Below are 9,102 nucleotides of genomic sequence, written 5' to 3'. Positions count from 1 at the left end.
TCGTAGCCTCATATACTTCTCTGCTGTGATTCACTGATCTGCTGCAATGTTCTATTTGTGCAACTGTTGGTACAAAGTCTCCCCTCTGCTAAGTTTCACTAGCCTGAAAGTCGTGACCACCATGTTTGTTTCAGCTCGTTGCCATATCTCTAGCACCCAACACCATGCCTGGCACATAGTAGGCAATTGATATTATTATTCTAATAGCTATTCTACATTCTCACTCATCAAGCTCAGTGTGTAATTTTTCCAACATGTTTTAACATTAATTAGCATCTACGGGGGGCCAAGATCATGCCAATGTAAACAAAATCCTATTCCTTGAGGAACTTACAGATAAAGTTTAACAAACATTAATTGATCTTGCTGGACCCTTACCTATTTTAAGTGCTTAGAGCTAAGCACTTAAAACTGTTTAATTGGCTCAGAAGTTACCCCTAGTCTGAATGTTACTATAATGAGTAATGATGAACATTGTTTATTGAGCACTTATTATGTGCCAGGCACTTTACTAAGTGCTTTGCATTTACCATCTCATTCTATCCTCACATCCTACCAGGGAGGTAGTATTATTACCTCCATTTTACAGATGAGGAAACTGAGCCTTAGAAAGGTGAAGTTACTTGTTCCAGATCACACAGCTAGTAAATGGTGCAGAGAGATTTCTCAGCCAGAGTGCCTAACTTCCTTTCACAATGTTAAACTTCCCCTGTCCCAATTACGATGCTTTCAATTAGATTCCAGAGACTGAGTTCTTAATCAGAATGGTATACTAACGATAGCTACCATTATGGGGCACTTATTGAGTACTAATCACTTTATATCCATCCATTCATCTATTCAACAAATATTTACTGAAAATTTACAACATGCCAAGCTCTGTTTGAGAGGCTGGGGGTACAGAGGCAAACAAAACAGAATAAAATCCCTGCCTTGCAGAGTTGACATCCTAGTGGGAGGAGAAAAAAAAACTAAACAAAATAAATAAAATATATGATAGATGGTGATCAGTGCTACAGAGCAAATGGAAGTAGAAAAAGGAAATATGGAGTGTTATGGCTGGTGTTTCCATGATCTCATTTCATCCCCCCAACAATCTATTATTTTTCCCATCATAAAAATGAGATTCAGAGAGGTGAAGTCACTTTCCCCAAAGGCACACAGCTCACAGGCTAAGTCTGAACTCTGGAAAAACACAGGAACCCATCATGCACTTTTTGCTGTGCACCTACTGAGTGCCTTGCGTTGGAAACAAAAGGAGCATCAAACTTTGTTCCAGTTCCAAGAGTTGAAGATCTGGAAGGCTGGTAAGTTAACCCAGGTGAGTGGAGGACTCACAAAACTGTATTAATGTGTCTATGCTTTGCCTTTGCCGGGGGCAGACATTAAGCCCGTGACCGCTGGTGGGAGATGCTGACATTGAGACTGGGGTCGAGGCTCAGGCTGACGAATCGATTTTAGAGATTAGGAGCAGAAGATCAAGGCCGCCTAGTTCATTTGGGGGCTGTTGGTGACCCAGAGGCCCACCAGTCCTTGCCCTGCCCTCAGAGCTGGCTCTGCACTCCACCCCCTTCTGCCCTAGGTCTCCAGCCTCCAGGCCAACAAGCTGGGAGAGCTAGAAAGTGGCTAGTGACAGAGTGCTACCCGACCCCACCGAAAGCCACACTCACATGCAAATAGGGCCTCCCCCACCCCATCCAGCATTACCAGCTTGAGGGGCCTCCCACACTCCGAGGGTCCGGGGTCTGGGGTGGGATGCGTGTTTGCAGGCCTCAGCTGCCAGCGTTGACAGCTGGTCCCCTGCCCCCTGGTGGCCCAGCGGCTCTGTTTCTGCCCAGCAGATCTCATGAACCCTGAACCCGGGAGGCAGTCTGGAATAGAGTGGAGAGCCTGGGCTTTGGAGCTAGAAAAGCGTAGAGCATTGCCCGCCCCCCCGGCCACCACCTTGTCTGTTGCACTTCAAGAGGGCCTGTTAGAACCCTTGCATCTTTAAGGTTTAGTTGATCAAGCTGAAAACAGACATATTTTGGAGTTTGTAGGACTCATTTATTCAACAGATATTTGTTGAATATATTTTATGAGCCCGTCCCTAGGGGTTGGGGATAAGCAGTGAGCAAGACCAAGTCTCAGAGACTTCTCCTTGCAATGAGACAGACAGACAGTAGACTATTAATACATGAGCATTTTATTATAATTGTTAGAAGTGCTCTGGATGAGAAAGGGTTTTGTGCTAAGGTAAACTGGGCAAACTTACCTGCTCTCAATTTGCAATGGGCAAGATTTCTCTCTTCAGGCTGAGCCAATGGTCCATCTCATTTCAGAACATCCTAGCCTCACCGGGATAAAAGGGCTGCTCTCAGCCATAGATGGGTGTTGCGGGGTGAAGAAGAGAGTTTCCTATAAAGTCCGCTCTGTGTATGAATCTAGGAGGCACTTAATAAATAATTGGTGAATTACTGATTGTCATTTCGAGGAGGGTTAAAAAGCCACTGACTCCATCTGCAAAGGGTGTTATACAATGGATCGCTAGGAAAAGAGAAAATCTTAGCACTTTTATTCCTAGCTTTCTGAAGGGGAGGACTTTGGGGACTAGGGTAGGAAAGTTAGGGGTGCTGGACTTCCATTAGATACTTTTAGAGTAAGTGCTGGCACTGTCCTACCTTGAAGATACATCAATGAATGAGAGAGACAGGCTCCTTGCTCTCCTAGGGCTCACTGTCTGGTGAGCACAGAAGCAACAATAAAATAATGTGATAAGCATTATGAGGGGCCGGCAAAGACAAGCCATCTTGGATGATGCCAGGAGGATAAATAAGAGCTATTATATTACTCTATTATAAATAAGAGGAGGAGGGCTGGCAGGAGAGAGTGCTCTGAGTGGAGAGAGCCTAGGCAAAGGTATGGAGGAGAGAAAGCAGGTTTATTCAAAGAACTCAAAATAGTTCGGCGTGTTCAAACTTTGAAGGAGACCTGTTGGGGAGAGAAAGAATGTCGCAGAGAAAAGCAGGGCTGTTGCACTCATCTCAGGCAGCCTTCCTCTTGCGGGAAAACTACATTTCTTCTTTTTTTTTGGCCTTGCCACGCGGCTTGTGGGATCTTAGTTCCCGGGACCAGGGATCGAACCCGTGACTGCTGCAGTGGAAGGGCAGAGTCCTAACCACTGGAACGCCAGGGAATTCCTGAAAATGAAATTTCTTTCTTTTATTTTAAAAATTAATGAAGTTATTTATTTTTGGCTGTGTTGGGTCTCTGTTTCTGCGCGTGGGCTTTCTCTATTTGCGGCGAGCAGGGGCTACTCTTCGTTGCGGTGGGCACGCAGGCTTCTCAGTGTGGTGGCTTCTCTTGTTGCAGAGCCTGGGCTCTAGGCACGTGGGCTTCAGTAGTTGTGGCTCGTGGGCTCAGTAGTTGTGGCTCGCGGGCTCTAGAGCACAGGCTCAGTAGTTGTGGCGCACGGGCTTAGTTGCTCCGCGGCATGTGGGATCTTCCCGGACCGGGGCTCGAACCTGTGTCCCCTGCATTGGCAGGTGGATTCTTAACCATTGCGCCACCAGGGAAGTCCACTCTTTCTTTTTAAAAAAATATTTATTATTTATTTATTTGGCTGTGCCAGGTCTTAGTTGCAGCATGTGGGATCTTAGTTCCCTGACCAGGGATCGAACCCGTGCCTCCTACATAGGCAGCGCGGAGTCTTAACTACTGGACCACCTGGGAAATCCCGAAAACCAAATTTCTTGATTCCTCAGCTAGTTAGGGTTATGAAGTCCAGGTGGTCGCCTTCATTTTAATGAAGACACACCATTTACTGACCACCCTGTTGCAGAACTTTGGCTCATTTAATTGTCATATTATCTCTTATACATTTGATATCATGACCCCCATTTTACAGGTGGGATAACTGAGGCTCACTTTGGGCCCTTGGTCCAAGGTCATGTAGCTCATTACATCTCGGAATTTATTTTATTTATTTATTTGGCTGCACCGGGTCTTGTTTGCGGCACGCAGGATCTTTGTTGCTGCGTGGAGGGATCTTAGTTGCGACATGCAAACTCTTAGTTGCAGCATGTGGCATCTAGTTCCCTGACCAGGGACTGAACCCAGGCACCCTGCCCTGGGAGCATGGAGTCTTAGCCACTGGACCACCAGGGAAGTCCCACATTTGGGAATTTAGAATGTTCCTTTATGTAAATACTTCTGTTCTAGCAGTTTTTTTTACATGAGGTAACGCATGTAAAAGCTTTTTTGTAATAGAACCATGTAAACATGAAGCATTATTATTAGTTTTGCTGGATTTCTGGCTCCATCCAGTTCAGCCTACAACATTCAGGGAGCCCAGGAAGGGGCAATAATGAAAACCAAAAGCCCCAATGGCCTCTCTTAATATTCCTCCACGTCTATTCTGGTTCCCTCTCTGGGGCACCTCCAGATGTTACCTTCTGCCAAATAGAGTTTGCTTCTCAGAAGTTACAAGACGTGGGAGGTTAAAAAACAAAAAACAAAAAACAAAACCAGCAGCATCAACAACTATAAAAACCCTTGCAGCAGCCTGAACACAAAGAGTTTGAATTTTGAACAAAGGGCGGGGTGAGACCGAAAGTAAATGCTGACACATCCTCTCTCCAGCTGTGAACTGGGGGGTCTGAGGGCTGCTGCAAAGGTCATCTGTCTCTACATCTTTGGGCAGGAAATGCAATTCAATCCTCTCAATGACTGATCGCTCTGTAAGATTAATGGAATCATCTCCAACATTGGTCTCTGTTCTGACAGCACAAAAAGTGAATCAAACTTCTCTCTCCTCCCCTCTCCTCCTACTAAGCAAGGTCAGCAGATTCTGCATTTTAAAAGTTCAAAACTTTTCTCCAGGAAATTTGTCCCCGGGTGTTTCTTTGCAGGGCAAAACTCTTTCTTCTGGGGTGAGAACCAAAGGTGGCACTTGAAGATTTGGGGACCTTTCTAGGCTTTTCATCTGTCCCTGCTTCATCTTTCAAAATGAAGTGAATGCAAAGGGCATGATCGTCCCTGAAAGGGTTAACTGCCAGCCCGGCTGTCCAGCCCTCTGGGATTGCCAACCAATGATAACTTAGCATGATGAAGTAATGCTTGCATTTTGAGTTCCATTGGTTAATACACTTGTCCATCAATCCAAAGATGCAAGTTTTGAAAGTATCTTTGAACTTTTATGACTCTCTTCCTGGCGTTAACCCCTTGATTAACTCACCTGTTATTTGCAAGATTCCTTCTAATTCTCACGCAGGAAGAGACATATTAGAATATGCAAAACTCTAGACATAAACCTGTCTTCCCCAAATGACCAAAACCCGACATTAAGGCCGTGTGTAATTCTGCTCTTTCTTACTCAGATACTTCAATCCACAAGGACTGAGGAGCAAAACAAAAACCAAAACAAACAAAAGTCTCTGGGAACTACAACCACTTTAACTGTAATAGTGTGTGGTCTGTTGTCCCAGAGTACTTATTGAATTGCAAAAATAACACAAAATATGGCAAAACTCTAAGGTTTGGAAAAGGTAGGTGCTGGATACACAAATCCTTGCTATATATATATTTATTTTCTATGCATTTCTTTATGTTTGAAATATTTGATAAATTTAAAAGGGCATAATGGTTGTTAAAAATGCAAGTAACATATAAGTAAAGACTATATAACCCCCTCAAAATTTTCTCCTCTCCTCAGAAGTGATCAAACAATGGTTTGTTATTCTATTCAAGCCTTTCTCTTTCTCTCTTCCTTTCTTTCTTTTTCTCTCTTTTGCATATCTATACATTACCTATATATAGTTTGTTGTAATATAAATGGGATGATTACATACATGTTATTCTGTGACTTATTTTGTTTCTTAACCAATCTTGAATTTTTCTGTATCACAACATTCAGATTTACCTCATCCTTAAATATTTTAGAATGAGGCAGTTCTACAGAACACATTAAGAGAAAAAGGAAGGGGAAGGACAGTGTATATTTGTATGACACAATAATGAAAGAAGATACATGTAGATGTTCGTAAGAGCATAAACCATTTCTAGGAGGATACCCAAGAGACCTGTTAAGTTTTCTGGGGATGGGAGTGCGGAGAGGAGAAACTGGGGGTGGGAGAGAAAGAAAGCAATTTTAAAACAATTTTTAAATAGTGGAACATTTCAGAAATACAATCGAATTTATAAAATATTTATGTGCTCTTAAAGAATTACACTCAGCTGTCCACCATCTAGATTAAGAAACAGAAAATCTCCAGTACCTTTCACTGTTCATATTCCCTGCCCCAGAGTTGAGTTTTTTCCTGCATTTTGTGTTAATCACTCCTTTGCTTTTATTTATGCTTTACCACTTATGCATTTATAACTAAATAATATTTATTTGGTTTAGATTGGCCTGATTTTGAAGCTCATAGGCTCAAAAAGCACAAATAAAATGAAATTCAATTTTGAGTAGGTAATACATCTACATAGTATAAAATTCAAAAGGTAGTGCAACACATAAAATGAAATTAAATCTATAAGGTTCAAAATCAGGCAACACTAATGCATACACATGGTAAAAATTTCACACTGTACCAAAGAAAAAGTTTTCTCTTTTCCCAGTTCTTTTCCGCATTCAAAAATTGTATCTTTCCAAAGAAAATTTTCTGTGCATATAAAAAAACTAGGTAGATATAGATATACCCCCTTTGGTTTACATAAGTGGTCATCACAATTTAGTATTATTCTGCACCTTGTTTTAAGGATATCATGAAATCAGTTTACATCAGTATATATAGAGATACCTTATTCTTTTTTAATGATTTGATAGCATTTCATTGGCCAGATAAATGGTCCAAGAATTATTTAATCAGTTCCCCAACTTTTAGATCGTTTTCAATCTTTTCCTGTTGGAAACAGGGCTACAATGAATTGCATCTTTGGGTTTGAGTCTGACAGTAGGATATATATCAGGAAGTAGTTATCCATTTCTAAGGCTTCCTGCCCCATCACCAATTATCTGTCCTTGAGAAGTTTATTTGTCACATCTGGGTAGGTGGGACAATTTTATATCCAGCTGGCATCCCCAGGTGCCTACAGTGCCATGCTCTTGGCAGGCACTCAGAATGGGTGGTTTAAGGGCTAACACTCCAAACATTCACATTGTACCAGATGGCTCCTTCTAGAAAACCTTTGCAGATATCCCTGGCCTCCTTCCCCCGAGATGAACTCTGGAAAACACTCTAAGGTTGCACTGTCCAGTAAGATAGACACTAGCTACATATAGTTATTTAAATTTAATTAAAATTAAATAAAATTCAACATTCAGGTCCTTAATCCCACTATCCACATTTCAAGTGCTCAGCAGTCACCTGTGTCTAGAAGCTCCTACATTAGACAGCAGAGACACAGAACATTTCCATCTTTATGTTCTATGGGACAGCCCTGCAGGGAGTTACAGTGAGAAGCCCTGGGTTCAAATCCTGTCTTTGCTATTTCACAGCCCTAAAATGTGGGCAAGCTACTTGACCTCTCTGTGAGCCTCAGCTGTAAAAGTGGGAAATTACAGACCCTCCCTCAAAGAACTTTGATGAGTATTCAGAGATAGCAAATGTGAGAGGCTTTGCTCAAAGACGTAGTAAGCTCCCCAAAACCAGCAGCTATTATAATTATACATGAATATGACAGCTTCAGTTTCTAACAATGTGAAAAGTTCCATAGAGTGTCAGCCCTTCCTAACTTGCTTAGGAAGCTGTTGGCCCACCCCTTGCCCAGCCTGGAGTAAGTCTACAATCGGAGCTGGTTTTTCTATCTTCTGTCTTTAGAGCACAGAGCTGCTCAATCAACCTTTGATGAATGAAGAAATGAATGAATGGGGCCAATACAGCCAGGATCTGACTGGGCCTTTTGTAAGAATGAGCAAGAGACTCCAGGAAGTCATTATTATTATTATGCTTCAAATACAACTGGCCTGGTCTTTTTTTTTCCTGCAAGAAAAAACAAACAAACAAACAAACAACCCTCTCCTGGGGAATCACCTTAAGCTTCCCTCTGCTCGCTCACCTACAGTCCAGTCCTCAGGGACAATTAGCCAAGGAAGGAGCTCGAGGGTCTTGGCCCTTCCCCCTTCGGCCCAACATAACCTCCTCCCCCCACTTTGAGCAAATGCCTGGAATTCTTTCAACAGGAGGACAAAGCCTTTCATCTGCCAATTACTGATAAAGAGAAAATGCAAATATTGCTGGGAAGGTGATCCACCAAGGGCCCAACATTTATTGAGTGACCACTTAGTAGCGGGCGGCAGGGTAGGCATTCTGGGGGCGTCAAAGGGGAACAAACCCCCCGCTGGTCCATTCTTCTCTCTGGTCTGTGGTTTCCTGGCGGTCTGTAGAGGGAGGGGATTAAATTAGGTGACTACTCAACCCCTTCCCACTCTGACAGGCCAGGAACTCCCCATCGGGGTGATATATGGACTTAACTGTTTTTACACTAAGGTGTCTGCCATTGGGTCTTTTCCTGATACCAGCTTTTGGGGACACCATGAAACCACATGGGGAGGCAGCAGGGTCTTTGGGAGGAAAGAATTAAGACCAAACGTTTTATTTCACAGTTTTGTTTACTGCACTTAACTCATGACCTTCCAGCCCACTGCACCCTCCTTTGAACATGTTTCTCTCACTATGTGGGAGCAGTGAAGATGGTCAATATCCAAAAAAAAGGATGTGACGGCAGAGCCAGGCTCCAGTCTAAGCCCCAGCAACCCCATTTATATAAGCTGCGTGATCTTAGGGGATTGGCTTTCCCTTTCTGAGTTACAGTTTCCTCATCTGCAACATGAGGAATAAGACAACTATTTCCCTTAAAGGGTTCTTGCGAGAAAGAGAGAAGCAAATAAAACGGTCCCTGGTTCTTGACAGAGGCTGAAGGCAAAACCCTTCTGAAGCCCATTAAGCCAAGGTGGGCTATTTCAGTTTGGAAAAAATTTTGATGTTCTCCAGCTAGAGGACTTGGATTAAAACAGACTTCAAAGAGTAGTCTTTGGAGGGTGGGTGGAAAAAAATACAGAAAGACAGGACAGGAAACTTCAAGGTGAGTGAGGGGGAAGCTGTCTCTTACGCTGACGGCTCA

This window comes from Kogia breviceps, chromosome 15 (assembly GCF_026419965.1).
Source record: "Kogia breviceps isolate mKogBre1 chromosome 15, mKogBre1 haplotype 1, whole genome shotgun sequence".
Taxonomy (NCBI): domain Eukaryota; kingdom Metazoa; phylum Chordata; class Mammalia; order Artiodactyla; family Physeteridae; genus Kogia; species Kogia breviceps.
The sequence above is the reverse complement of the archived record's forward strand: the minus strand, read 5'-3'. Positions refer to the sequence as shown.